Source organism: Leuresthes tenuis, unplaced genomic scaffold (assembly GCF_036924035.1).
Source record: "Leuresthes tenuis unplaced genomic scaffold, fLeuTen1.0.hap1 SCAF_12, whole genome shotgun sequence".
Lineage (NCBI taxonomy): Eukaryota > Metazoa > Chordata > Actinopteri > Atheriniformes > Atherinopsidae > Leuresthes > Leuresthes tenuis.
In genome coordinates, this window is record NW_027325366.1 from 935,121 (window position 1) to 959,162 (window position 24,042).

At 48.7% G+C, this 24,042-nt stretch overlaps 43 non-coding genes and 1 pseudogene across 43 annotated transcripts; 40 read left to right on the forward strand and 4 right to left on the reverse strand.

The window, feature by feature from the left end:
- The first annotated feature begins 205 nt into the window (after positions 1-205).
- On the forward strand, positions 206-396 carry LOC140266199 (U2 spliceosomal RNA). Its single transcript, XR_011906849.1, has one exon. It is a non-coding gene; the product is annotated as a U2 spliceosomal RNA (small nuclear RNA).
- Positions 397-806: 410 nt separating this feature from the next.
- Positions 807-920, forward strand: LOC140265697 (U5 spliceosomal RNA). The gene has a single exon (XR_011906397.1). It is a non-coding gene; the product is annotated as a U5 spliceosomal RNA (small nuclear RNA).
- A 267-nt stretch (positions 921-1,187) lies between these two features.
- LOC140266352 (U2 spliceosomal RNA) lies at positions 1,188-1,378 on the forward strand. The gene has a single exon (XR_011906989.1). It is a non-coding gene; the product is annotated as a U2 spliceosomal RNA (small nuclear RNA).
- Positions 1,379-1,764: 386 nt separating this feature from the next.
- On the forward strand, positions 1,765-1,878 carry LOC140265879 (U5 spliceosomal RNA). Its single transcript, XR_011906564.1, has one exon. It is a non-coding gene; the product is annotated as a U5 spliceosomal RNA (small nuclear RNA).
- Positions 1,879-2,152: 274 nt separating this feature from the next.
- On the forward strand, positions 2,153-2,343 carry LOC140320334 (U2 spliceosomal RNA). Its single transcript, XR_011918193.1, has one exon. It is a non-coding gene; the product is annotated as a U2 spliceosomal RNA (small nuclear RNA).
- Positions 2,344-2,727: 384 nt separating this feature from the next.
- On the forward strand, positions 2,728-2,843 carry LOC140265641 (U5 spliceosomal RNA). Its single transcript, XR_011906347.1, has one exon. It is a non-coding gene; the product is annotated as a U5 spliceosomal RNA (small nuclear RNA).
- A 1,414-nt stretch (positions 2,844-4,257) lies between these two features.
- Positions 4,258-4,421, reverse strand: LOC140320618 (U1 spliceosomal RNA). Its single transcript, XR_011918443.1, has one exon. It is a non-coding gene; the product is annotated as a U1 spliceosomal RNA (small nuclear RNA).
- A 603-nt stretch (positions 4,422-5,024) lies between these two features.
- Positions 5,025-5,188, reverse strand: LOC140320195 (U1 spliceosomal RNA). The gene has a single exon (XR_011918065.1). It is a non-coding gene; the product is annotated as a U1 spliceosomal RNA (small nuclear RNA).
- Positions 5,189-5,796: 608 nt separating this feature from the next.
- Positions 5,797-5,960, reverse strand: LOC140266014 (U1 spliceosomal RNA). Its single transcript, XR_011906687.1, has one exon. It is a non-coding gene; the product is annotated as a U1 spliceosomal RNA (small nuclear RNA).
- Positions 5,961-6,531: 571 nt separating this feature from the next.
- LOC140266137 (U1 spliceosomal RNA) lies at positions 6,532-6,695 on the reverse strand. Its single transcript, XR_011906794.1, has one exon. It is a non-coding gene; the product is annotated as a U1 spliceosomal RNA (small nuclear RNA).
- A 961-nt stretch (positions 6,696-7,656) lies between these two features.
- On the forward strand, positions 7,657-7,770 carry LOC140265868 (U5 spliceosomal RNA). Its single transcript, XR_011906554.1, has one exon. It is a non-coding gene; the product is annotated as a U5 spliceosomal RNA (small nuclear RNA).
- Positions 7,771-8,008: 238 nt separating this feature from the next.
- On the forward strand, positions 8,009-8,199 carry LOC140320392 (U2 spliceosomal RNA). Its single transcript, XR_011918245.1, has one exon. It is a non-coding gene; the product is annotated as a U2 spliceosomal RNA (small nuclear RNA).
- A 409-nt stretch (positions 8,200-8,608) lies between these two features.
- Positions 8,609-8,722, forward strand: LOC140265969 (U5 spliceosomal RNA). The gene has a single exon (XR_011906646.1). It is a non-coding gene; the product is annotated as a U5 spliceosomal RNA (small nuclear RNA).
- Positions 8,723-8,989: 267 nt separating this feature from the next.
- Positions 8,990-9,180, forward strand: LOC140320333 (U2 spliceosomal RNA). The gene has a single exon (XR_011918192.1). It is a non-coding gene; the product is annotated as a U2 spliceosomal RNA (small nuclear RNA).
- A 386-nt stretch (positions 9,181-9,566) lies between these two features.
- LOC140320918 (U5 spliceosomal RNA) lies at positions 9,567-9,680 on the forward strand. The gene has a single exon (XR_011918688.1). It is a non-coding gene; the product is annotated as a U5 spliceosomal RNA (small nuclear RNA).
- Positions 9,681-9,947: 267 nt separating this feature from the next.
- On the forward strand, positions 9,948-10,138 carry LOC140320159 (U2 spliceosomal RNA). The gene has a single exon (XR_011918032.1). It is a non-coding gene; the product is annotated as a U2 spliceosomal RNA (small nuclear RNA).
- Positions 10,139-10,547: 409 nt separating this feature from the next.
- Positions 10,548-10,661, forward strand: LOC140265807 (U5 spliceosomal RNA). Its single transcript, XR_011906498.1, has one exon. It is a non-coding gene; the product is annotated as a U5 spliceosomal RNA (small nuclear RNA).
- Positions 10,662-10,936: 275 nt separating this feature from the next.
- LOC140320360 (U2 spliceosomal RNA) lies at positions 10,937-11,127 on the forward strand. The gene has a single exon (XR_011918216.1). It is a non-coding gene; the product is annotated as a U2 spliceosomal RNA (small nuclear RNA).
- A 409-nt stretch (positions 11,128-11,536) lies between these two features.
- LOC140266043 (U5 spliceosomal RNA) lies at positions 11,537-11,650 on the forward strand. The gene has a single exon (XR_011906713.1). It is a non-coding gene; the product is annotated as a U5 spliceosomal RNA (small nuclear RNA).
- A 267-nt stretch (positions 11,651-11,917) lies between these two features.
- Positions 11,918-12,108, forward strand: LOC140266485 (U2 spliceosomal RNA). The gene has a single exon (XR_011907111.1). It is a non-coding gene; the product is annotated as a U2 spliceosomal RNA (small nuclear RNA).
- A 409-nt stretch (positions 12,109-12,517) lies between these two features.
- On the forward strand, positions 12,518-12,631 carry LOC140320678 (U5 spliceosomal RNA). Its single transcript, XR_011918468.1, has one exon. It is a non-coding gene; the product is annotated as a U5 spliceosomal RNA (small nuclear RNA).
- A 239-nt stretch (positions 12,632-12,870) lies between these two features.
- On the forward strand, positions 12,871-13,040 carry LOC140320615 (U2 spliceosomal RNA; annotated as a pseudogene).
- A 399-nt stretch (positions 13,041-13,439) lies between these two features.
- On the forward strand, positions 13,440-13,553 carry LOC140265851 (U5 spliceosomal RNA). The gene has a single exon (XR_011906539.1). It is a non-coding gene; the product is annotated as a U5 spliceosomal RNA (small nuclear RNA).
- Positions 13,554-13,828: 275 nt separating this feature from the next.
- LOC140266354 (U2 spliceosomal RNA) lies at positions 13,829-14,019 on the forward strand. Its single transcript, XR_011906991.1, has one exon. It is a non-coding gene; the product is annotated as a U2 spliceosomal RNA (small nuclear RNA).
- Positions 14,020-14,405: 386 nt separating this feature from the next.
- LOC140320919 (U5 spliceosomal RNA) lies at positions 14,406-14,519 on the forward strand. The gene has a single exon (XR_011918689.1). It is a non-coding gene; the product is annotated as a U5 spliceosomal RNA (small nuclear RNA).
- Positions 14,520-14,794: 275 nt separating this feature from the next.
- On the forward strand, positions 14,795-14,985 carry LOC140266355 (U2 spliceosomal RNA). Its single transcript, XR_011906992.1, has one exon. It is a non-coding gene; the product is annotated as a U2 spliceosomal RNA (small nuclear RNA).
- A 399-nt stretch (positions 14,986-15,384) lies between these two features.
- LOC140266044 (U5 spliceosomal RNA) lies at positions 15,385-15,498 on the forward strand. The gene has a single exon (XR_011906714.1). It is a non-coding gene; the product is annotated as a U5 spliceosomal RNA (small nuclear RNA).
- A 267-nt stretch (positions 15,499-15,765) lies between these two features.
- LOC140320420 (U2 spliceosomal RNA) lies at positions 15,766-15,956 on the forward strand. The gene has a single exon (XR_011918271.1). It is a non-coding gene; the product is annotated as a U2 spliceosomal RNA (small nuclear RNA).
- A 409-nt stretch (positions 15,957-16,365) lies between these two features.
- LOC140320763 (U5 spliceosomal RNA) lies at positions 16,366-16,479 on the forward strand. The gene has a single exon (XR_011918547.1). It is a non-coding gene; the product is annotated as a U5 spliceosomal RNA (small nuclear RNA).
- Positions 16,480-16,718: 239 nt separating this feature from the next.
- LOC140266201 (U2 spliceosomal RNA) lies at positions 16,719-16,909 on the forward strand. Its single transcript, XR_011906851.1, has one exon. It is a non-coding gene; the product is annotated as a U2 spliceosomal RNA (small nuclear RNA).
- Positions 16,910-17,308: 399 nt separating this feature from the next.
- LOC140265852 (U5 spliceosomal RNA) lies at positions 17,309-17,422 on the forward strand. Its single transcript, XR_011906540.1, has one exon. It is a non-coding gene; the product is annotated as a U5 spliceosomal RNA (small nuclear RNA).
- A 275-nt stretch (positions 17,423-17,697) lies between these two features.
- LOC140266356 (U2 spliceosomal RNA) lies at positions 17,698-17,888 on the forward strand. Its single transcript, XR_011906993.1, has one exon. It is a non-coding gene; the product is annotated as a U2 spliceosomal RNA (small nuclear RNA).
- A 386-nt stretch (positions 17,889-18,274) lies between these two features.
- On the forward strand, positions 18,275-18,388 carry LOC140320921 (U5 spliceosomal RNA). The gene has a single exon (XR_011918690.1). It is a non-coding gene; the product is annotated as a U5 spliceosomal RNA (small nuclear RNA).
- A 275-nt stretch (positions 18,389-18,663) lies between these two features.
- LOC140266357 (U2 spliceosomal RNA) lies at positions 18,664-18,854 on the forward strand. Its single transcript, XR_011906994.1, has one exon. It is a non-coding gene; the product is annotated as a U2 spliceosomal RNA (small nuclear RNA).
- Positions 18,855-19,253: 399 nt separating this feature from the next.
- LOC140266045 (U5 spliceosomal RNA) lies at positions 19,254-19,367 on the forward strand. Its single transcript, XR_011906715.1, has one exon. It is a non-coding gene; the product is annotated as a U5 spliceosomal RNA (small nuclear RNA).
- A 267-nt stretch (positions 19,368-19,634) lies between these two features.
- Positions 19,635-19,825, forward strand: LOC140266489 (U2 spliceosomal RNA). The gene has a single exon (XR_011907115.1). It is a non-coding gene; the product is annotated as a U2 spliceosomal RNA (small nuclear RNA).
- A 409-nt stretch (positions 19,826-20,234) lies between these two features.
- LOC140320766 (U5 spliceosomal RNA) lies at positions 20,235-20,348 on the forward strand. Its single transcript, XR_011918549.1, has one exon. It is a non-coding gene; the product is annotated as a U5 spliceosomal RNA (small nuclear RNA).
- Positions 20,349-20,623: 275 nt separating this feature from the next.
- LOC140266358 (U2 spliceosomal RNA) lies at positions 20,624-20,814 on the forward strand. Its single transcript, XR_011906995.1, has one exon. It is a non-coding gene; the product is annotated as a U2 spliceosomal RNA (small nuclear RNA).
- A 386-nt stretch (positions 20,815-21,200) lies between these two features.
- Positions 21,201-21,314, forward strand: LOC140320922 (U5 spliceosomal RNA). The gene has a single exon (XR_011918691.1). It is a non-coding gene; the product is annotated as a U5 spliceosomal RNA (small nuclear RNA).
- Positions 21,315-21,563: 249 nt separating this feature from the next.
- LOC140266202 (U2 spliceosomal RNA) lies at positions 21,564-21,754 on the forward strand. The gene has a single exon (XR_011906852.1). It is a non-coding gene; the product is annotated as a U2 spliceosomal RNA (small nuclear RNA).
- A 409-nt stretch (positions 21,755-22,163) lies between these two features.
- On the forward strand, positions 22,164-22,277 carry LOC140320923 (U5 spliceosomal RNA). The gene has a single exon (XR_011918692.1). It is a non-coding gene; the product is annotated as a U5 spliceosomal RNA (small nuclear RNA).
- A 249-nt stretch (positions 22,278-22,526) lies between these two features.
- Positions 22,527-22,717, forward strand: LOC140266203 (U2 spliceosomal RNA). Its single transcript, XR_011906853.1, has one exon. It is a non-coding gene; the product is annotated as a U2 spliceosomal RNA (small nuclear RNA).
- Positions 22,718-23,127: 410 nt separating this feature from the next.
- Positions 23,128-23,241, forward strand: LOC140265698 (U5 spliceosomal RNA). The gene has a single exon (XR_011906398.1). It is a non-coding gene; the product is annotated as a U5 spliceosomal RNA (small nuclear RNA).
- A 267-nt stretch (positions 23,242-23,508) lies between these two features.
- Positions 23,509-23,699, forward strand: LOC140266360 (U2 spliceosomal RNA). The gene has a single exon (XR_011906997.1). It is a non-coding gene; the product is annotated as a U2 spliceosomal RNA (small nuclear RNA).
- The last annotated feature ends 343 nt before the right edge of the window (positions 23,700-24,042 follow it).

Consider the following 24,042-nt stretch of genomic DNA (forward strand, 5'->3'; position numbering starts at 1 on the left):
GTGACTTCCCTGAGTAGAGTCACCTTACTTGTTGTGACTGTGCCGATGTTGCTTGAATGGTGCTCGCGGGAGTGCAAAGTTATACCATTTAAAAGGGCTGAAGAGTGCTCAGTGACTCTCTGGCCACCTATGGCCATAAAAAGAACACCGCGACAAGTGCGCATTGTGCCAGGAAGGGCCCTCGGACGTGAACCAGTGGACAGTTATCGCTTCTCGGCCTTTTGGCTAAGATCAAGTGTAGTATCTGTTCTTATCAGTTTAATATCTGATATGTCCTCTATACGAGGACTACATATTAAATGGATTTTTAGGAACAGGAGTTGAAAAAGGAGCTTGCTCCGTTCACTCCAAGCATCGACCCGGTACTGCAGTGCCGCTGGGAACGGTGCACTCTTCTCTGCTCTTGTGAAAAAGCAAACAGTGGTGCAGGATGGAAGTTTCAGGGAGCCCAATATGAAATTTTCTTTTAGTCTGCTGAGAAAAGGGAGTGAATGCGAGGCAGACTTTAACACGGCTCTGGGAGCGAGCCGAGTGCGGGCTAACTGGGAGAATTGCTTGAAAGAAACGCGACACCGAATGAGCGCTCAGAACAAAGCCTCAATACGGTGTTTCCCGTGGTGTTTGTGGCTGCCTTGTCTTTTGCACAGAGTAAAAAAAAAGGCAGCCATCGAATAGGGCCCGATTGTTCCTACTTGGTCAGCCGAGGAGAAAGGGGGAGCAAGCGTCTCAACCAAGCAAAGCTCACCATGGGGAAGGTGGCTATGCCAACTTTTCCTGTTGCGCTGCTCCCGCAGTGACGGATAGTCGTACTCTGGTTTCTCTTCATAACGTACAAGTCTTTCGCCTTTTACTAAAGACTTCCGTGGAGAGCAGTACTAATGAGTTGTTTCTATTTTTGGCAGGCTTTACCTTTGCGGGTGAAGCCCTTTCTGTCTGTGCAAAAGAAATCTTGTTCCTGTGCAGAGTGACTTCCCTGAGTAGAGTCGCCTTACTTGTTGTGACTGTGCCGATGTTGCTTGAATGGTGCTCGCGGGAGTGCAAAGTTATACCATTTAAAAGGGTGCTCAGTGCAGCGGGTGGGCGGAGGTGCAAAGTGACTCTCTGGCCACCTATGGCCATAAAAAGAACACCGCGACAAGTACGCATTGTGCCAGGAAGGGCACTCGGACGTGAACCAGTGGACAGTTATCGCTTCTCGGCCTTTTGGCTAAGATCAAGTGTAGTATCTGTTCTTATCAGTTTAATATCTGATATGTCCTCTATACGAGGACTACATATTAAATGGATTTTTAGGAACAGGAGTTGAAAAAGGAGCTTGCTCCGTTCACTCCAAGCATCGACCCGGTACTGCAGTGCCGCTGGGAACGGTGCGCTCTTCTCTGCTCTTATGAAAAAGCAAACAGTGGTGCAGGATGGAAGTTTCTTTTAGTCTGCTGAGAAAAGGGAGTGAATGCGAGGCAGACTTTAACATGGCTCTGGGAGCGAGCCGGGTGCCGGCTAACCGGGAGAATTGCTTGAAAGAAACGCGACACCGAATGAGCGCTCAGAACAAAGCCTCAATACGGTGTTTCCCGTGGTGTTTGTGGCTGCCTTGTCTTTTGCACAGAGTAAAAGACAAGGCAGCCATCGAATAGGGCCCGATTGTTCCTACTTGGTCAGCTGAGGAGCAAGGGGGAGCAAGCGTCTCAACCAAGCAAAGCTCACCATGGGGAAGGTGGCTATGCCAACTGGCCTGGTGCCCTGCTCCCGCAGTGACGGATAATCGTACTCTGGTTTCTCTTCATAACGTACAAGTCTTTCGCCTTTTACTAAAGACTTCCGTGGAAGAAAGCACTAATGAGTTGTTTCTATTTTTGGCAGGCTTTACCTTTGCAGGTGAAGCCCTTTCTGTCTGTGCAAAAGAAATCTTTTCCTGTGCAGAGTGACTTCCCTGAGTAGAGTCGCCTTACTTGTTGTGACTGTGCCGATGTTGCTTGAATGGTGCTCGCGGGAGTGCAAAGTTATACCATTTAAAAGTGCTGAAGAGTGCTCAGTGCAGCGGGTGGGCGGAGGTGCAAAGTGACTCTCTGGCCACCTATGGCCATAAAAAGAACACCGCGACAAGTGCGCATTGTGCCAGGAAGGGCCCTCGGACGTGAACCAGTGGACAGTTATCGCTTCTCGGCCATTTGGCTAAGATCAAGTGTAGTATCTGTTCTTATCAGTTTAATATCTGATATGTCCTCTATACGAGGACTACATATTAAATGGATTTTTAGGAACAGGAGTTGAAAAAGGAGCTTGCTCCGTTCACTCCAAGCATCGACCCTGTACTGCGGTGCCGCTGGGAACGGTGCGCTCTTCTCTGCTCTTGTGAAAAAGCAAACAGTGGTGCAGGATGGAAGTTTCTTTTAGTCTGCTGAGAAGAGGGAGTGAATGCGAGGCAGACTTTAAGACGGCTCTGGGAGCGAGCCGAGTGTGGGCAAACCGGGAATTGCTTGAAAGAAACGCGACACCGAATGAGCGCTCAGAACAAAGCCTCAATACGGTGTTTCCCGTGGTGTTTGTGGCTGCCTTGTCTTTTGCACAGAGTAAAAGACAAGGCAGCCATCGAATAGGGCCCGATTGTTCCTACTTGGTCAGCCGAGGAGCAAGGGGGAGCAAGCGTCTCAACCAAGCAAAGCTCACCATGGGGAAGGTGGCTATGCCAACTGGCCTGGTGCCCTGCTCCCGCAGTGACGGATAATCGTACTCTGGTTTCTCTTCATAACGTACAAGTCTTTCGCCTTTTACTAAAGACTTCCGTGGAGAGCAGCACTAATGAGTTGTTTCTATTTTTGGATGGCTTTACCTTTGCGGGTGAAGTCTTTTCTGTTTGTGCAAAAGAAAATCATGTTGCTGTGCAGAGTGACTTCTCGGAGTAGAGTAGAGCCAAGTAGATTCTTATTTGTTGTTTCTCTATCTTTTGGTTAAGACTATGATTGCCTTCTCTGTGTCGTTGATTTTGTGCATGCTTTGGCATTAAGAACCTGTGCTTAAGAGGTATTTTTGTGCTTGATTAAAGTTTTCCAACTATATTGTAGTTAAAATTCTTTATCAAAATGTTTTTGGTTGTTTTTGCTTTCTTGCTCATTGCAGGTTGAAATACTGCAATGGCATTTGGAATTGCACCTGGAGGGTCCCCATCCAACAATGGCAAGACCCCCAGGGCTTCTAGGGCCTGAAACATCTCCCACCCATGATTGTCTTGGAGAAAAACAGAGGCTACATCCACTACCAGGGACAGCCGAAACTCTGCCGCGTGGGGAGCATGGGCATCTGTTGGACGCCTGCACAAAGGTATTTTGTCGCAAATGTAGAGAAATTGGTCACACCATCGAAGAGTGTACGAATGGCAGAAAGTGCAATCTCTGTGGAGAATAAAACCACCTCTTCAGAGATTGCCCAAAATCTTTTGCCAACAAGTTGAAATCCCTAAAAATACAGGAAGGAGGTGGAAATGGAGGGCAGTCAGAGGCAGTTGATGAGCTATTTAAAACAGCTAGGATGGGAAATTCAAATTTACCACCAAAACCCCTGAATGGTGGACAGCAGTCAGGTGAGGCAGAAGACGGGGAGGGGCCTGCAGAAGCCCCACAAATGGAAAGCTCCTTTTAGGTTGAGGAAAGGCAAGGCAAGTTTATTTGTAGAGCACAATTCGTAAACAAAATTGCTTTACAGCTACATAAAATCACAAGAAGGCCAATAAAATAATTCCATAAAAGATAGAAAATAACTAATTAATTAAATTAAAAGCGAAGAGTGCAAATAAAATACTTTCAGTTGTCATGTGCACAGCTAAAGAGAACTGTTTTAAAGTCTATTCTCTGAGCGACAGAAAGCTAGTGCAGAGACCTGAGCACTGGACTAATATGGTGATATTTTCTGGTTCTAGTCAGGACTGAATGAACTGCTCTCCATCATTAGAGGCTTAAACTTTGATTAAAAGTAACCTATAAAAGCAATAGTTTGGCTTCTAATGACTGAAACAAAACCCAGAAGAGTGGTGCGACAGTGAAGCTCTGGAGCACCTTTGAAGAAGCACCTTTAGCAGCAGTAAGTTGGTTTCCTGTGTGACGTTAGCAGTCTCTTTATCGGCTATCATATAGCAGCATTTGGCAAACCTTCAGCGTACCTTATTAATCATCCATTTTAAAAATGGCAAGGTGTTATAAAACAGTGACACAAGGTCAAAAAAGGGTAATGTAGATCAGAAATATTCATGTTAAACAGCCAAATCAGGGGAAAGCGCGAACGCAGTCCCCCACTACCAGAAATTATGCAGTCGAGATTCCCACATTTGGGGAATTCGCAAGGGTCAGTACAGTCGGTGTGCAATGACTGAGCCTCACCTTGAATGAACCACCTTCTTGATCATGGTGTCTCTCCTGCCAGGTAAGTATGAGCTGGAAATGTCAGAGGCTGATACCTCTTTCCCAGGTGCCTCACTCGGCCCGACGGTGCTGCAACTTCAACTGTCTGGTGTGCCATGCCAGCAGCAGCAGCTACCCCGGAACTAAAACGTTTGCAGATTAAAAGAGTAAGGCTTTTCATTATCTTTCTGATCACTTCTTCTTTTAAACAACCAAGGAACTTGCAGCACAAATGTATTTCTTTCCCCTCCTCCCCATCTCTAAAGCCACACCCACACTGGGAAATTTCTGTTGAGGCAAACCCTCACGGCTGGGCAGCTGCATATCTCCAGTGCAGACATGCTGTAGCATTTGGCAAACCTTGCTAAACATCCACTTCAGTGGTCACATGTCCTCTTTTTTTCATTTTGTTCCTCCCCATCTCTAAGGCAATGCCCACCTGCCTGGGGTGACTGCACTGTATGACCTCACCTGACAACTGCGCAGCTGCATATCTGTTGTGTAGACATGCTGCAGCATTCAGCGTACCTTACTAAACATCCATTTTAAAGACGGCAAGGTTTTGCTAAAACAGTGACACAAGGTCAAAAACGGGTGAAGTAGACCAGAAATATTTATGTTAAACAGCCAAATCAGGGGAAAGCGCGAACGCAGTCCCCCACTACCAGAAATTATGCAGTCGAGATTCCCACATTTGGGGAATTCGCAAGGGTCAGTACAGTCGGTGTGCAATGACTGAGCCTCACCTTGAGTGAACCACCTTCTTGATCATGGTGTCTCTCCTGCCAGGTAAGTATGAGTTGGAAATGTCAGAGGCTGATACCTCTTTCCCAGGTGCCTCACTCGGCCGGACGGTGCTGCAACTTCAACTGTCTGGTGTGCCATGCCAGCAGCAGCAGCTACCCCGAAACTAAAATGTTTGCAGATTAAAAGAGTAAGGCTTTTCATTATCTTTCTGATCACTTCTTCTTTTAAACAACCAAGGAACTTGCAGCACAAATGTATTTCTTTCCCCTCCTCCCCATCTCTAAAGCCACACCCACCCACACTGGGAAATTTCCCAGTTGAGGCAAACCCTCACGGCTGGGCAGCTGCATATCTCCAGTGCAGACATGCTGCAGCATTTGGCAAACCTTGCTAAACATCCACTTCAGTGGTCACATGTCCACTTTTTTCATTTTGTTCCTCCCCATCTCTAAGGCAATGCCCACCTGCCTGGGGTGACTGCACTGTATGACTTCACCTGACAACTGCGCAGCTGCATATCTGTTGTGTAGACATGCTGCAGCATTCAGCGTACCTTACTAAACATCCATTTTAAAGACGGCAAGGTTTTGCTAAAACAGTGACACAAGTTCAAAAACGGGTGAAGTAGACCAGAAATATTTATGTTAAACAGCCAAATCAGGGGAAAGCGCGAACGCAGTCCCCCACTACCAGAAATTATGCAGTCGAGATTCCCACATTTGGGGAATTCGCAAGGGTCAGTACAGTCGGTGTGCAATGACTGAGCCTTGCCTTGAGTGAACCACCTTCTTGATCATGGTGTCTCTGCTGCCAGGTAAGTATGAGTTGGAAATGTCAGAGACTGATACCTATTTCCCAGGTGCCTCACTCGGCCGGACGGTGCTGCAACTTCAACTGTCTAATGTGCCATGCCAGCAGCAGCAGCTACCCCGAAACTAAAACGTTTGCAGATTAAAACAGTAAGGCTTTTCATTATCTTTCTGATCACTTCTTCTTTTAAACAACCAAGGAACTTGCAGCACAAATGTATTTCTTTCCCCTCCTCCCCATCTCTAAAGCCACACCCACACTGGGAAATTTCTGTTGAGGCAAACCCTCACGGCTGGGCAGCTGCATATCTCCAGTGCAGACATGCTGCAGCATTTGGCAAACCTTGCTAAACATCCACTTCAGTGGTCACATGTCCTCTTTTTTTCATTTTGTTCCTCCCCATCTCTAAGGCAATCCTCACCTGACAACTGCGCAGCTGCATATCTGTTGTGCAGACATACTGCAGCATTCAGCGTACCTTACTAAACATCCATTTTAAAGACGGCAAGGTGTTGCTAAAACAGTGACACAAGGTCAGAAAAGGGTAATGTAGACCAGAAATATTCATGTTAAACAGCCAAATCAGGGGAAAGCGCGAACGCAGTCGCCCACTAGCAGAAATTATGCAGTCGAGATTCCCACATTTGGGGAATTCGCAAGGGTCAGTACAGTCGGTGTGCAATGACTGAGCCTCGCCTTGAGTGAACCACCTTCTTGATCATGGTGTCTCTCCTGCCAGGTAAGTATGAGTTGGAAATGTCAGAGGCTGATACCTCTTTCCCAGGTGCCTCACTCGATCGGACGGTGCTGCAACTTCAACTGTCTGGTGTGCCATGCCAGCAGCAGCAGCTACCCCGAAACTAAAACGTTTGCAGATTAAAACAGTAAGGCTTTTCATTATCTTTCTGATCACTTCTTCTTTTAAACAACCAAGGAACTTGCAGCACAAATGTATTTCTTTCCCCTCCTCCCCATCTCTAAAGCCACACCCACACTGGCAAATTTCTCAGTTGAGGCAAACCCTCACAGCTGGGCAGCTGCATATCTCCAGTGCAGACATGCTGCAGCATTTGGCAAACCTGGCTAAACATCCACTTCAGTGGTCACATGTCCTTTTTTTTCATTTTGTTCCTCCCCATCTCTAAAGCAATCCTCACCTGACAACTGCGCAGCTGCATATCTGTTGTGTAGACATACTGCAGCATTCAGCGTACCTTACTAAACATCCATTTTATCCATCCAGCGCATCTCCAAGCATCGACCCGGTACTGCAGTGCCGCTGGGAACGGTGCGCTCTTCTCTGCTCTTGTGAAAAAGCAAACAGTGGTGCAGGATGGAAGTTTCAGGGAGCTCAAGATGAAATTTTCTTTTAGTCTGCTGAGAAAAAGGAGTGAATGCGAAGCAGACTTTAACACGGCTCTGGGAGCGAGCCGGGTGCCGGCTAACCGGGAGAATTGCTTGGAAGAAACGCGACACCGAATGAGCGCTCAGAACAAAGCCTCAATACGGTGTTTCCCATGGTGTTTGTGGCTGCCTTGTCTTTTGCACAGAGTAAAAAACAAGGCAGCCATCGAATAGGGCCCGATTGTTCCTACTTGGTCAGCCGAGGAGCAAGAGGGAGCAAGCGTCTCAACCAAGCAAAGCTCACCATGGGGAAGGTGGCTATGCCAACTGGCCTGGTGCCCTGCTCCCGCAGTGACGGATAATCGTACTCTGGTTTCTCTTCATAACGTACACGTCTTTCGCCTTTTACTAAAGACTTCCGTGGAGAGCAGCACTAATGAGTTGTTTCTATTTTTGGCAGGCTTTACCTTTGCGGGTGAAGCCCTTTCTGTCTGTGCAAAAGAAATCTTGTTCCTGTGCAGAGTGACTTCCCTGAGTAGAGTCGCCTTACTTATTGTGACTGTGCCGATGGTGCTCGCGGCATTGCAAAGTTATACCATTTAAAAGGGCTGAAGAGTGCTCAGTGACTCTCTGGCCACCTATGGCCATAAAAAGAACACCGCGACAAGTGTGCATTGTGCCAGGAAGGGCCCTCGGACTTGAACCAGTGGACAGTTATCGCTTCTCTGCCTTTTGGCTAAGATCAAGTGTAGTATCTGTTCTTATCAGTTTAATATCTCATATGTCCTCTATACGAGGACTACATATTAAATGGATTTTTAGGAACAGGAGTTGAAAAAGGAGCTTGCTCCGTTCACTCCAAGCATCGACCCGGTAATGCAGTGCCGCTGGGAACGGTGCGCTCTTCTCTGCTCTTGTGAAAAAGCAAACAGTGGTGCAGGATGGAAGTTTCAGGGAGCCCAAGATGAAATTTTCTTTTAGTCTGCTGAGAAAAGGGAGTGAATGCGAGGCAGACTTTAACACGGCTCTGGGAGCGAGCCGAGTGCGGGCTAACCGGGAGAATTGCTTGAAAGAAACGCGACACCGAATGAGCGCTCAGAACAAAGCCTCAATACGGTGTTTCCCGTGGTGTTTGTGGCTGCCTTGTCTTTTGCACAGAGTAAAAGACAAGGCAGCCATCGAATAGGGCCCGATTGTTCCTACTTGGTCAGTTGAGGAGCAAGGGGGAGCAAGCGTCTCAACCAAGCAAAGCTCACCATGGGGAAGATGGCTATGCCAACTGGCCTGGTGCCCTGCTCCCGCAGTGACGGATAATCGTACTCTGGTTTCTCTTCATAACGTACAAGTCTTTCGCCTTTTACTAAAGACTTCCGTAGGGAGCAGCACTAATGAGTTGTTTCTATTTTTGGCAGGCTTTACCTTTGCGGGTGAAGCCCTTTCTGTCCGTGCAAAAGAAATCTTGTTCCTGTGCAGAGTGATTTCCCTGAGTAGAGTCGCCTTACTTGTTGTGATTGTGCCGATGTTGCTTGAATGGTGCTCGCGGGAGTGCAAAGTTATACCATTTAAAAGGGTGCTCAGTGCAGCGGGTGGGCGGAGGTGCAAAGTGACTCTCTGGCCACCTATGGCCATAAAAAGAACACCGCGACAAGTGCGCATTGTGCCAGGAAGGGCCCTCGGACGTAAACCAGTGGACAGTTATCGCTTCTCGGCCTTTTGGCTAAGATCAAGTGTAGTATTTGTTCTTATCAGTTTAATATCTGATATGTCCTCTATACGAGGACTACATATTAAATACATTTTTAGGAACAGGAGTTGAAAAAGGAGCTTGCTCCGTTCACTCCAAGCATCGACCCGGTACTGCAGTGCCACTGAGAACGGTGCCCTCTTCTCTGCTCTTGTGAAAAAGCAAACAGTGGTGCAGGATGGAAGTTTCTTTTAGTCTGCTGAGAAAAGGGAGTGAATGCGAGGCAGACTTTAACACGGCTCTGGGAGCGAGCCGAGTGCGGGCTAACCGGGAGAATTGCTTGAAAGAAACGCGACACCGAATGAGCGCTCAGAACAAAGCCTCAATACGGTGTTTCCCATGGTGTTTGTGGCTGCCTTGTCTTTTGCACAGAGTAAAAAACAAGGCAGCCATCGAATAGGGCCCGATTGTTCCTACTTGGTCAGCCGAGGAGCAAGGGGGAGCAAGCGTCTCAACCAAGCAAAGCTCACCATGGGGAAGGTGGCTATGCCAACTGGCCTGGTGCCCTGCTCCCGCAGTGACAAATAATCGTACTCTGGTTTCTCTTCATAACGTACAAGTCTTTCGCCTTTTACTAAAGACTTCCGTGGAGAGCAGCACTAATGAGTTGTTTCTATTTTTGGCAGGCTTTACCTTTGCGGGTGAAGGCCTTTCTGTCTGTGCAAAAGAAATCTTGTTCCTGTGCAGAGTGACTTCCCTGAGTAGAGTCGCCTTACTTGTTGTGACTGTGCCGATGTTGCTTGAATGGTGCTCGCGGGAGTGCAAAGTTATACCATTTAAAAGGGTGCTCAGTGCAGCGGGTGGGCGGAGGTGCAAAGTGACTCTCTGGCCACCTATGGCCATAAAAAGAACACCGCGACAAGTGCGCATTGTGCCAGGAAGGGCCCTCGGACGTGAACCAGTGGACAGTTATCGCTTCTCGGCCTTTTGGCTAAGATCAAGTGTAGTATCTGTTCTTATCAGTTTAATATCTGATATGTCCTCTATACGAGGACTACATATTAAATGGATTTTTAGGAACAGGAGTTGAAAAAGGAGCTTGCTCCGTTCACTCCAAGCATTGACCTGGTACTGCAGTGCTGCTGGGAACGGTGCGCTCTTCTCTGCTCTTGTGAAAAAGCAAACCGTGGTTCAGGATGGAAGTTTCAGGGAGCCCAAGATGAAATTTTCTTTTAGTCTGCTGAGAAAAGGGAGTGAATGCGAGGCAGACTTTAACACGGCTCTGGGAAAGAGCCGATTGCGGGCTAACCGGGAGAATTGCTTGAAAGAAACGCGACACTGAATGAGCGCTCAGAACAAAGCCTCAATACGGTCTTTCCCGTGGTGTTTGTGGCTGCCTTGTCTTTTGCACAGAGTAAAAGACAAGGCAGCCATCGAATAGGGCCCGATTGTTCCTACTTGGTCAGCCGAGGAGCAAGGGGGAGCAAGCGTCTCAACCAAGCAAAGCTCACCATGGGGAAGGTGGCTATGCCAACTGGCCTGGTGCCCTGCTCCCGCAGTGACGGATAATCGTACTCTGGTTTCTCTTCTTAGTGTACAAGTCTTTCGCCTTTTACTAAAGACTTCCGTGGAGAGAAGCACTAATGAGTTGTTTCTATTTTTGGCAGGCTTTACCTTTGCGGGTGAAGCCCTTTCTGTCTGTGCAAAAGAAATCTTGTTCCTGTGCAGAGTGACTTCCCTGAGTAGAGTCGCCTTACTTGTTGTGACTGTGCTGATGTTGCTTGAATGGTGCTCGCGGGAGTGCAAAGTTATACCATTTAAAAGGGCTGAAGAGTGATCAGTGCAGCGGGTGGGCGGAGGTGCAAAGTGACTCTCTGGCCACCTATGGCCATAAAAAGAAAACCGCGACAAGTGCGCATCGTGCCTGGAAGGGCCCTCGGACGTGAACCAGTGGACAGTTATCGCTTCTCGGCCTTTTGGCTAAGATCAAGTGTAGTATCTGTTCTTATCAGTTTAATATCTGATATGTCCTCTATACGAGGACTACATATTAAATGGATTTTTAGGAACAGGAGTTGAAAAAGGACCTTGCTCCGTTCACTCCAAGCATCGACCCGGTACTGCAGTGCCGCTGGGAACGGTGCGCTCCTCTCTGCTCTTGTGAAAAAGCAAACAGTGGTGCAGGAAGGAAGTTTCAGGGAGCCCAAGATGAAATTTTCTTTTAGTCTGCTGAGAAGAGGGAGTGAATGCGAGGCAGACTTTAACACGGCTCTGGGAGCGAGCCGAGTGCGGGCTAACCGGGAGAATTGCTTGAAAGAAACGCGACACCGAATGAGCGCTCAGAACAAAGCCTCAATACGGTGTTTCCCGTGGTGTTTGTGGCTGCCTTGTCTTTTGCACAGAGTAAAAGACAAGGCAGCCATCGAATAGGGCCCGATTGTTCCTACTTGGTCAGCCGAGGAGCAAGGGGGAGCAAGCGTCTCAACCAAGCAAAGCTCACCATGGGGAAGGTGGCTATGCCAACTGGCCTGGTGCCCTGCTCCCGCAGTGACGGATAATCGTACTCTGGTTTCTCTTCATAACGTACAAGTCATTCGCCTTTTACTAAAGACTTCCGTGGAGAGCAGCACTAATGAGTTGTTTCTATTTTTGGCAGGCTTTACCTTTGCGGGTGAAGCCCTTTCTGTCTGTGCAAAAGAAATCTTGTTCCTGTGCAGAGTGACTTCCCTGAGTAGAGTCGCCTTACTTGTTGTGACTGTGCCGATGTTGCTTGAATGGTGCTCGCGGGAGTGCAAAGTTATACCATTTAAAAGGGTGCTCAGTGCAGCGGGTGGGCGGAGGTGCAAAGTGACTCTCTGGCCACCTATGGCCATAAAAAGAAAACCGCGACAAGTGCGCATTGTGCCAGGAAGGGCCCTCGGACGTGAACCAGTGGACAGTTATCGCTTCTCGGCCTTTTGGCTAAGATCAAGTGTAGTATCTGTTCTTATCAGTTTAATATCTGATATGTCCTCTATACGAGGACTACATATTAAATGGATTTTTAGGAACAGGAGTTGAAAAAGGAGCTTGCTCCGTTCACTCCAAGCATCGACCTGGTACTGCAGTGCCGCTGGGAACGGTGCGCTCTTCTCTGCTCTTGTGAAAAAGCAAACCGTGGTGCATGATGGAAGTTTCAGGGAGCCCAAGATGAAATTTTCTTTTAGTCTGCTGAGAAAAGGGAGTGAATGCGAGGGAGACTTTAACACGGCACTGGGAGCGAGCCGAGTGCGGGCTAACCGGGAGAATTACTTGAAAGAAACGCGACACCGAATGAGCGCTCAGAACAAAGCCTCAATACGGTGTTTCCCGTGGTGTTTGTGGCTGCCTTGTCTTTTGCACAGAGTAAAAGACAAGGCAGCCATCGAATAGGGCCCGATTGTTCCTACTTGGTCAGCCGAGGAGCAAGGGGGAGCAAGCGTCTCAACCAAGCAAAGCTCACCATGGGGAAGGTGGCTATGCCAACTGGCCTGGTGCCCTGCTCCCGCAGTGACGGATAATCGTACTCTGGTTTCTCTTCATAACGTACAAGTCTTTCGCCTTTTACTAAAGACTTCCGTGGAGAGAAGCACTAATGAGTTGTTTCTTTTTTTGGCAGGCTTTACCTTTGCGGGTGAAGCCCTTTCTGTCTGTGCAAAAGAAATCTTGTTCCTGTGCAGAGTGACTTCCCTGAGTAGAGTCGCCTTACTTGTTGTGACTGTGCCGATGTTGCTTGAATGGTGCTCGCGGGAGTGCAAAGTTATACCATTTAAAAGGGCTGAAGAGTGCTCAGTGACTCTATGGCCATAAAAAGAACACCGCGACAAGTGCGCATTGTGCCAGGAAGGGCCCTCGGACGTGAACCAGTGGACAGTTATCGCTTCTCGGCCTTTTGGCTAAGATCAAGTGTAGTATCTGATATGTCCTCTATACGAGGACTACATATTAAATGGATTTTTAGGAACAGGAGTTGAAAAAGGAGCTTGCTCCGTTCACTCCAAGCATCGACCCGGTACTGCAGTGCCGCTGGGAACGGTGCACTCTTCTCTGCTCTTGTGAAAAAGCAAACAGTGGTGCAGGATGGAAGTTTCAGGGAGCCCAAGATGAAATTTTCTTTTAGTATGCTGAGAAAAGGGAGTGAATGCGAGGTAGACTTTAACACGGCTCTGGGAGCGAGCCGAGTGCGGGCTAACCGGGAGAATTGCTTGAAAGAAACGCGACACCGAATGAGCGCTCAGAACAAAGACTCAATACGGTGTTTCCCGTGGTGTTTGTGGCTGCCTTGTCTTTTGCACAGAGTAAAAGACAAGGCAGCCATCGAATAGGGCCCAATTGTTCCTACTTGGTCAGCCGAGGAGCAAGCGTCTCAACCAAGCAAAGCTCACCATGGGGAAGGTGGCTATGCCAACTGGCCTGGTGCCCTGCTCCCGCAGTGATGGATAATCGTACTCTGGTTTCTCTTCATAACGTACAAGTCTTTCGCCTTTTACTAAAGACTTCCGTGGAAAGCAGCACTAATGAGTTGTTTCTATTTTTGCCAGGCTTTACCTTTGCGGGTGAAGCCCTTTCTGTCTGTGCAAAAGAAATCTTGTTCCTGTGCAGAGTGACTTCCCTGAGTAGAGTCACCTTACTTGTTGTGACTGTGCCGATGTTGCTTGAATGGTGCTCGCGGGAGTGCAAAGTTATACTATTTAAAAGGGCTGAAGAGTGCTCAGTGCAGCGGGTGGGCGGAGGTGCAAAGTGACTCTCTGGCCACCTACGGCCATAAAAAGAAAACCGCGACAAGTCCGCATTGTGCCAGGAAGGGCCCTCGGACGTGAACCAGTGGACAGTTATCGCTTCTCGGCCTTTTGGCTAAGATCAAGTGTAGTATCTGTTCTTATCAGTTTAATATCTGATATGTCCTCTATACGAGGACTACATATTAAATGGATTTTTAGGAACAGGAGTTGAAAAAGGAGCTTGCTCCGTTCACTCCAAGCATCGACCCGGTACTGCAGTGCCGCTGGGAACGGTGCGCTCTTCTCTGCTCTTGTGAAAAAGCAAACAGTGGTGCAGGATGGAAGTTTCTTTTAGTCTGCTGAGAAAAGGGAGTGAATGCGAGGCAGACTTTAACACGGCTCTGGGAGCGAGCCGGGTGCCGGCTAACCGGGAGAATTGCTTGAAAGAAACGCGACACCGAATGAGCGCTCAGAACAAAGCCTCAATACGGTGTTTCCCGGGGTGTTTGTGGCTGCCTTGTCTTTTGCACAGAGTAAAAGACAAGGCAGCCATCGAATAGGGCCGGATTGTTCCTTCTTGGTCAGCCGAGGAGCAAGGGGGAGCAAGCGTCTCAACCAAGCAAAGCTCACCATGGGGAAGGTGGCTATGCCAACTGGCCTGGTGCCCTGCTCCCGCAGTGACGGATAATCGTACTCTGGTTTCTCTTCATAACGTACAAGTCTTTCGCCTTTTACTAAAGACTTCCGTGGAGAGCAGCACTAATGAGTTGTTTCTATTTTTGGCAGGCTTTACCTTTGCGGGTGAAGCCCTTTCTGTCTGTGCAAAAGAAATCTTGTTCCTGTGCAGAGTGACTTCCCTGAGTAGAGTCGCCTTACTTGTTGTGACTGTGCCGATGTTGCTTGAATGGTGCTCGCGGGAGTGCAAAGTTATACCATTTAAAAGGGCTGAAGAGTGCTCAGTGCAGCGGGTGGGCGGAGGTGCAAAGTGACTCTCTGGCCACCTATGGCCATAAAAAGAAAACCGCGACAAGTGCGCATCGTGCCAGAAAGGGCCCTCGGACGTGAACCAGTGGACAGTTATCGCTTCTCGGCCTTTTGGCTAAGATCAAGTGTAGTATCTGTTCTTATCAGTTTAATATCTGATATGTCCTCTATACGAGGACTACATATTAAATGGATTTTTAGGAACAGGAGTTGAAAAAGGAGCTTGCTCCGTTCACTCCAAGCATCGACCCGGTACTGCAGTGCCGCTGGGAACGGTGCGCTCTTCTCTGCTCTTGTGAAAAAGCAAACAGTGGTGCAGGAAGGAAGTTTCAGGGAGCCCAAGATGAAATTTTCTTTTAGTCTGCTGAGAAGAGGGAGTGAATGCGAGGCAGACTTTAACACGGCTCTGGGAGCGAGCCGAGTGCGGGCTAACCGGGAGAATTGCTTGAAAGAAACGCGACACCGAATGAGCGCTCAGAACAAAGCCTCAATACGGTGTTTCCCGTGGTGTTTGTGGCTGCCTTGTCTTTTGCACAGAGTAAAAGACAAGGCAGCCATCGAATAGGGCCCGATTGTTCCTACTTGGTCAGCCGAGGAGCAAGCGTCTCAACCAAGCAAAGTTCACCATGGGGAAGGTGGCTATGCCAACTGGCCTGGTGCCCTGCTCCCGCAGTGACGGATAATCGTACTCTGGTTTCTCTTCATAACGTACAAGTCATTCGCCTTTTACTAAAGACTTCCGTGGAGAGCAGCACTAATGAGTTGTTTCTATTTTTGGCAGGCTTTACCTTTGCGGGTGAAGCCCTTTCTGTCTGTGCAAAAGAAATCTTGTTCCTGTGCAGAGTGACTTCCCTGAGTAGAGTCGCCTTACTTGTTGTGACTGTGCCGATGTTGCTTGAATGGTGCTCGCGGGAGTGCAAAGTTATACCATTTAAAAGGGTGCTCAGTGCAGCGGGTGGGCGGAGGTGCAAAGTGACTCTCTGGCCACCTATGGCCATAAAAAGAACACCGCGACAAGTGCGCATTGTGCCAGGAAGGGCCCTCGGACGTGAACCAGTGGACAGTTATCGCTTCTCGGCCTTTTGGCTAAGATCAAGTGTAGTTTCTGTTCTTATCAGTTTAATATCTGATATGTCCTCTGTACGAGGACTACATATTAAATGGATTTTTAGGAACCGGAGTTGAAAAAGGAGCTTGCTCCGTTCACTCCAAGCATCGACCTGGTACTGCAGTGCTGCTGGGAACGGTGCGCTCTTCTCTTCTCTTGTGAAAAAGCAAACCGTGGTGCATGATGGAAGTTTCAGGGAGCCCAAGATGAAATTTTCTTTTAGTCTGCTGAGAAAAGGGAGTGAATGCGAGGCAGACTTTAACACGGCTCTGGGAAAGAGCCGATTGCGGGCTAACCGGGAGAATTGCTTGAAAGAAACGCGACACCGAATGAGCGCTCAGAACAAAGCCTCAATACGGTGTTTCCCGTGGTGTTTGTGGCTGCCTTGTCTTTTGCACAGAGTAAAAGACAAGGCAGCCATCGAATAGGGCCCGATTGTTCCTACTTGGTCAGCCGAGGAGCAAGGGGGAGCAAGCGTCTCAACCAAGCAAAGCTCACCATGGGGAAGGTGGCTATGCCAACTGGCCTGGTGCCCTGCTCCCGCAGTGACGGATAATCGTACTCTGGTTTCTCTTCATAGCGTACAAGTCTTTCGCCTTTTACTAAAGACTTCCGTGGAGAGAAGCACTAATGAGTTGTTTCTTTTTTTGGCAGGCTTTACCTTTGCGGGTGAAGCCCTTTCTGTCTGTGCAAAAGAAATCTTGTTCCTGTGCAGAGTGACTTCCCTGAGTAGAGTCGCCTTACTTGTTGTGACTGTGCCGATGTTGCTTGAATGGTGCTCGCGGGAGTGCAAAGTTATACCATTTAAAAGGGCTGAAGAGTGCTCAGTGACTCTATGGCCATAAAAAGAACACCGCGACAAGTGCGCATTGTGCCAGGAAGGGCCCTCGGACGTGAACCAGTGGACAGTTATCGCTTCTCGGCCTTTTGGCTAAGATCAAGTGTAGTATCTGTTCTTATCAGTTTAATATCTGATATGTCCTCTATACGAGGACTACATATTAAATGGATTTTTAGGAACAGGAGTTGAAAAAGGAGCTTGCTCCGTTCACTCCAAGCATCGACCCGGTACTGCAGTGCCGCTGGGAACGGTGCACTCTTCTCTGCTCTTGTGAAAAAGCAAACAGTGGTGCAGGATGGAAGTTTCAGGGAGCCCAAGATGAAATTTTCTTTTAGTCTGCTGAGAAAAGGGAGTGAATGCGAGGTAGACTTTAACACGGCTCTGGGAGCGAGCCGAGTGCGGGCTAACCGGGAGAATTGCTTGAAAGAAACGCGACACCGAATGAGCGCTCAGAACAAAGACTCAATACGGTGTTTCCCGTGGTGTTTGTGGCTGCCTTGTCTTTTGCACAGAGTAAAAGACAAGGCAGCCATCGAATAGGGCCCAATTGTTCCTACTTGGTCAGCCGAGGAGCAAGCGTCTCAACCAAGCAAAGCTCACCATGGGGAAGGTGGCTATGCCAACTGGCCTGGTGCCCTGCTCCCGCAGTGATGGATAATCGTACTCTGGTTTCTCTTCATAACGTACAAGTCTTTCGCCTTTTACTAAAGACTTCCGTGGAAAGCAGCACTAATGAGTTGTTTCTATTTTTGCCAGGCTTTACCTTTGCGGGTGAAGCCCTTTCTGTCTGTGCAAAAGAAATCTTGTTCCTGTGCAGAGTGACTTCCCTGAGTAGAGTCACCTTACTTGTTGTGACTGTGCCGATGTTGCTTGAATGGTGCTCGCGGGAGTGCAAAGTTATACCATTTAAAAGGGCTGAAGAGTGCTCAGTGCAGCGGGTGGGCGGAGGTGCAAAGTGACTCTCTGGCCACCTATGGCCATAAAAAGAAAACCGCGACAAGTCCGCATTGTGCCAGGAAGGGCCCTCGGACGTGAACCAGTGGACAGTTATCGCTTCTCGGCCTTTTGGCTAAGATCAAGTGTAGTATCTGTTCTTATCAGTTTAATATCTGATATGTCCTCTATACGAGGACTACATATTAAATGGATTTTTAGGAACAGGAGTTGAAAAAGGAGCTTGCTCCGTTCACTCCAAGCATCGACCCGGTACTGCAGTGCCGCTGGGAACGGTGCGCTCTTCTCTGCTCTTGTGAAAAAGCAAACAGTGGTGCAGGATGGAAGTTTCTTTTAGTCTGCTGAGAAAAGGGAGTGAAAGCGAGGCAGACTTTAACACGGCTCTGGGAGCGAGCCGGGTGCCGGCTAACCGGGAGAATTGCTTGAAAGAAACGCGACACCGAATGAGCGCTCAGAACAAAGCCTCAATACGGTGTTTCCCGGGGTGTTTGTGGCTGCCTTGTCTTTTGCACAGAGTAAAAGACAAGGCAGCCATCGAATAGGGCCGGATTGTTCCTTCTTGGTCAGCCGAGGAGCAAGGGGGAGCAAGCGTCTCAACCAAGCAAAGCTCACCATGGGGAAGGTGGCTATGCCAACTGGCCTGGTGCCCTGCTCCCGCAGTGACGGATAATCGTACTCTGGTTTCTCTTCATAACGTACAAGTCTTTCGCCTTTTACTAAAGACTTCCGTGGAGAGCAGCACTAATGAGTTGTTTCTATTTTTGGCAGGCTTTACCTTTGCGGGTGAAGCCCTTTCTGTCTGTGCAAAAGAAATCTTGTTCCTGTGCAGAGTGACTTCCCTGAGTAGAGTCGCCTTACTTGTTGTGACTGTGCCGATGTTGCTTGAATGGTGCTCGCGGGAGTGCAAAGTTATACCATTTAAAAGGGCTGAAGAGTGCTCAGTGCAGCGGGTGGGCGGAGGTGCAAAGTGACTCTCTGGCCACCTATGGCCATAAAAAGAAAACCGCGACAAGTGCGCATCGTGCCAGGAAGGGCCCTCGGACGTGAACCAGTGGACAGTTATCGCTTCTCGGCCTTTTGGCTAAGATCAAGTGTAGTATCTGTTCTTATCAGTTTAATATCTGATATGTCCTCTATACGAGGACTACATATTAAATGGATTTTTAGGAACAGGAGTTGAAAAAGGAGCTTGCTCCGTTCACTCCAAGCATCGACCCGGTACTGCAGTGCCGCTGGGAACGGTGCGCTCTTCTCTGCTCTTGTGAAAAAGCAAACAGTGGTGCAGGAAGGAAGTTTCAGGGAGCCCAAGATGAAATTTTCTTTTAGTCTGCTGAGAAGAGGGAGTGAATGCGAGGCAGACTTTAACACGGCTCTGGGAGCGAGCCGAGTGCGGGCTAACCGGGAGAATTGCTTGAAAGAAACGCGACACCGAATGAGCGCTCAGAACAAAGCCTCAATACGGTGTTTCCCGTGGTGTTTGTGGCTGCCTTGTCTTTTGCACAGAGTAAAAGACAAGGCAGCCATCGAATAGGGCCCGATTGTTCCTACTTGGTCAGCCGAGGAGCAAGCGTCTCAACCAAGCAAAGTTCACCATGGGGAAGGTGGCTATGCCAACTGGCCTGGTGCCCTGCTCCCGCAGTGACGGATAATCGTACTCTGGTTTCTCTTCATAACGTACAAGTCATTCGCCTTTTACTAAAGACTTCCGTGGAGAGCAGCACTAATGAGTTGTTTCTATTTTTGGCAGGCTTTACCTTTGCGGGTGAAGCCCTTTCTGTCTGTGCAAAAGAAATCTTGTTCCTGTGCAGAGTGACTTCCCTGAGTAGAGTCGCCTTACTTGTTGTGACTGTGCCGATGTTGCTTGAATGGTGCTCGCGGGAGTGCAAAGTTATACCATTTAAAAGGGTGCTCAGTGCAGCGGGTGGGCGGAGGTGCAAAGTGACTCTCTGGCCACCTATGGCCATAAAAAGAACACCGCGACAAGTGCGCATTGTGCCAGGAAGGGCCCTCGGACGTGAACCAGTGGACAGTTATCGCTTCTCGGCCTTTTGGCTAAGATCAAGTGTAGTATCTGTTCTTATCAGTTTAATATCTGATATGTCCTCTATACGAGGACTACATATTAAATGGATTTTTAGGAACAGGAGTTGAAAAAGGAGCTTGCTCCGTTCACTCCAAGCATCGACCTGGTACTGCAGTGCTGCTGGGAACGGTGCGCTCTTCTCTGCTCTTGTGAAAAAGCAAACCGTGGTGCATGATGGAAGTTTCAGGGAGCCCAAGATGAAATTTTCTTTTAGTCTGCTGAGAAAAGGGAGTGAATGCGAGGCAGACTTTAACACGGCTCTGGGAAAGAGCCGATTGCGGGCTAACCGGGAGAATTGCTTGAAAGAAACGCGACACCGAATGAGCGCTCAGAACAAAGCCTCAATACGGTGTTTCCCGTGGTGTTTGTGGCTGCCTTGTCTTTTGCACAGAGTAAAAGACAAGGCAGCCATCGAATAGGGCCCGATTGTTCCTACTTGGTCAGCCGAGGAGCAAGGGGGAGCAAGCGTCTCAACCAAGCAAAGCTCACCATGGGGAAGGTGGCTATGCCAACTGGCCTGGTGCCCTGCTCCCGCAGTGACGGATAATCGTACTCTGGTTTCTCTTCATAGCGTACAAGTCTTTCGCCTTTTACTAAAGACTTCCGTGGAGAGAAGCACTAATGAGTTGTTTCTTTTTTTGGCAGGCTTTACCTTTGCGGGTGAAGCCCTTTCTGTCTGTGCAAAAGAAATCTTGTTCCTGTGCAGAGTGACTTCCCTGAGTAGAGTCGCCTTACTTGTTGTGACTGTGCCGATGTTGCTTGAATGGTGCTCGCGGGAGTGCAAAGTTATACCATTTAAAAGGGCTGAAGAGTGCTCAGTGCAGCGGGTGGGCGGAGGTGCAAAGTGACTCTCTGGCCACCTATGGCCATAAAAAGAAAACCGCGACAAGTCCGCATTGTGCCAGGAAGGGCCCTCGGACGTGAACCAGTGGACAGTTATCGCTTCTCGGCCTTTTGGCTAAGATCAAGTGTAGTATCTGTTCTTATCAGTTTAATATCTGATATGTCCTCTATACGAGGACTACATATTAAATGGATTTTTAGGAACAGGAGTTGAAAAAGGAGCTTGCTCCGTTCACTCCAAGCATCGACCCGGTACTGCAGTGCCGCTGGGAACGGTGCGCTCTTCTCTGCTCTTGTGAAAAAGCAAACAGTGGTGCAGGATGGAAGTTTCTTTTAGTCTGCTGAGAAAAGGGAGTGAAAGAGAGGCAGACTTTAACACGGCTCTGGGAGCGAGCCGGGTGCCGGCTAACCGGGAGAATTGCTTGAAAGAAACGCGACACCGAATGAGCGCTCAGAACAAAGCCTCAATACGGTGTTTCCCGGGGTGTTTGTGGCTGCCTTGTCTTTTGCACAGAGTAAAAGACAAGGCAGCCATCGAATAGGGCCGGATTGTTCCTTCTTGGTCAGCCGAGGAGCAAGGGGGAGCAAGCGTCTCAACCAAGCAAAGCTCACCATGGGGAAGGTGGCTATGCCAACTGGCCTGGTGCCCTGCTCCCGCAGTGACGGATAATCGTACTCTGGTTTCTCTTCATAACGTACAAGTCTTTCGCCTTTTACTAAAGACTTCCGTGGAGAGCAGCACTAATGAGTTGTTTCTATTTTTGGCAGGCTTTACCTTTGCGGGTGAAGCCCTTTCTGTCTGTGCAAAAGAAATCTTGTTCCTGTGCAGAGTGACTTCCCTGAGTAGAGTCGCCTTACTTGTTGTGACTGTGCCGATGTTGCTTGAATGGTGCTCGCGGGAGTGCAAAGTTATACCATTTAAAAGGGCTGAAGAGTGCTCAGTGACTCTCTGGCCACCTATGGCCATAAAAAGAACACCGCGACAAGTGCGCATTGTGCCAGGAAGGGCCCTCGGACGTGAACCAGTGGACAGTTATCGCTTCTCGGCCTTTTGGCTAAGATCAAGTGTAGTATCTGTTCTTATCAGTTTAATATCTGATATGTCCTCTATACGAGGACTACATATTAAATGGATTTTTAGGAACAGGAGTTGAAAAAGGAGCTTGCTCCGTTCACTCCAAGCATCGACCCGGTACTGCAGTGCCGCTGGGAACGGTGCACTCTTCTCTGCTCTTGTGAAAAAGCAAACAGTGGTGCAGGATGGAAGTTTCAGGGAGCCCAATATGAAATTTTCTTTTAGTCTGCTGAGAAAAGGGAGTGAATGCGAGGCAGACTTTAACACGGCTCTGGGAGCGAGCCGAGTGCGGGCTAACTGGGAGAATTGCTTGAAAGAAACGCGACACCGAATGAGCGCTCAGAACAAAGCCTCAATACGGTGTTTCCCGTGGTGTTTGTGGCTGCCTTGTCTTTTGCACAGAGTAAAAGACAAGGCAGCCATCGAATAGGGCCGGATTGTTCCTTCTTTGTCAGCCGAGGAGCAAGGGGGAGCAAGCGTCTCAACCAAGCAAAGCTCACCATGGGGAAGGTGGCTATGCCAACTGGCCTGGTGCCCTGCTCCCGCAGTGACGGATAATCGTACTCTGGTTTCTCTTCATAACGTACAAGTCTTTCGCCTTTTACTAAAGACTTCCGTGGAGAGCAGCACTAATGAGTTGTTTCTATTTTTGGCAGGCTTTACCTTTGCGGGTGAAGCCCTTTCTGTCTGTGCAAAAGAAATCTTGTTCCTGTGCAGAGTGACTTCCCTGAGTAGAGTCGCCTTACTTGTTGTGACTGTGCCGATGTTGCTTGAATGGTGCTCGCGGGAGTGCAAAGTTATACCATTTAAAAGGGCTGAAGAGTGCTCAGTGACTCTCTGGCCACCTATGGCCATAAAAAGAACACCGCGACAAGTGCGCATTGTGCCAGGAAGGGCCCTCGGACGTGAACCAGTGGACAGTTATCGCTTCTCGGCCTTTTGGCTAAGATCAAGTGTAGTATCTGTTCTTATCAGTTTAATATCTGATATGTCCTCTATACGAGGACTACATATTAAATGGATTTTTAGGAACAGGAGTTGAAAAAGGAGCTTGCTCCGTTCACTCCAAGCATCGACCCGGTACTGCAGTGCCGCTGGGAACGGTGCACTCTTCTCTGCTCTTGTGAAAAAGCAAACAGTGGTGCAGGATGGAAGTTTCAGGGAGCCCAATATGAAATTTTCTTTTAGTCTGCTGAGAAAAGGGAGTGAATGCGAGGCAGACTTTAACACGGCTCTAGGAGCGAGCCGAGTGCGGGCTAACTGGGAGAATTGCTTGAAAGAAACGCGACACCGAATGAGCGCTCAGAACAAAGCCTCAATACGGTGTTTCCCGTGGTGTTTGTGGCTGCCTTGTCTTTTGCACAGAGTAAAAAAAAAGGCAGCCATCGAATAGGGCCCGATTGTTCCTACTTGGTCAGCCGAGGAGCAAGGGGGAGCAAGCGTCTCAACCAAGCAAAGCTCACCATGGGGAAGGTGGCTATGCCAACTTTTCCTGTTGCGCTGCTCCCGCAGTGACGGATAGTCGTACTCTGGTTTCTCTTCATAACGTACAAGTCTTTCGCCTTTTACTAAAGACTTCCGTGGAGAGCAGTACTAATGAGTTGTTTCTATTTTTGGCAGGCTTTACCTTTGCGGGTGAAGCCCTTTCTGTCTGTGCAAAAGAAATCTTGTTCCTGTGCAGAGTGACTTCCCTGAGTAGAGTCGCCTTACTTGTTGTGACTGTGCCGATGTTGCTTGAATGGTGCTCGCGGGAGTGCAAAGTTATACCATTTAAAAGGGTGCTCAGTGCAGCGGGTGGGCGGAGGTGCAAAGTGACTCTCTGGCCACCTATGGCCATAAAAAGAACACCGCGACAAGTACGCATTGTGCCAGGAAGGGCACTCGGACGTGAACCAGTGGACAGTTATCGCTTCTCGGCCTTTTGGCTAAGATCAAGTGTAGTATCTGTTCTTATCAGTTTAATATCTGATATGTCCTCTATACGAGGACTACATATTAAATGGATTTTTAGGAACAGGAGTTGAAAAAGGAGCTTGCTCCGTTCACTCCAAGCATCGACCCGGTACTGCAGTGCCGCTGGGAACGGTGCGCTCTTCTCTGCTCTTATGAAAAAGCAAACAGTGGTGCAGGATGGAAGTTTCTTTTAATCTGCTGAGAAAAGGGAGTGAATGCGAGGCAGACTTTAACATGGCTCTGGGAGCGAGCCGGGTGCCGGCTAACCGGGAGAATTGCTTGAAAGAAACGCGACACCGAATGAGCGCTCAGAACAAAGCCTCAATACGGTGTTTCCCGTGGTGTTTGTGGCTGCCTTGTCTTTTGCACAGAGTAAAAGACAAGGCAGCCATCGAATAGGGCCCGATTGTTCCTACTTGGTCAGCTGAGGAGCAAGGGGGAGCAAGCGTCTCAACCAAGCAAAGCTCACCATGGGGAAGGTGGCTA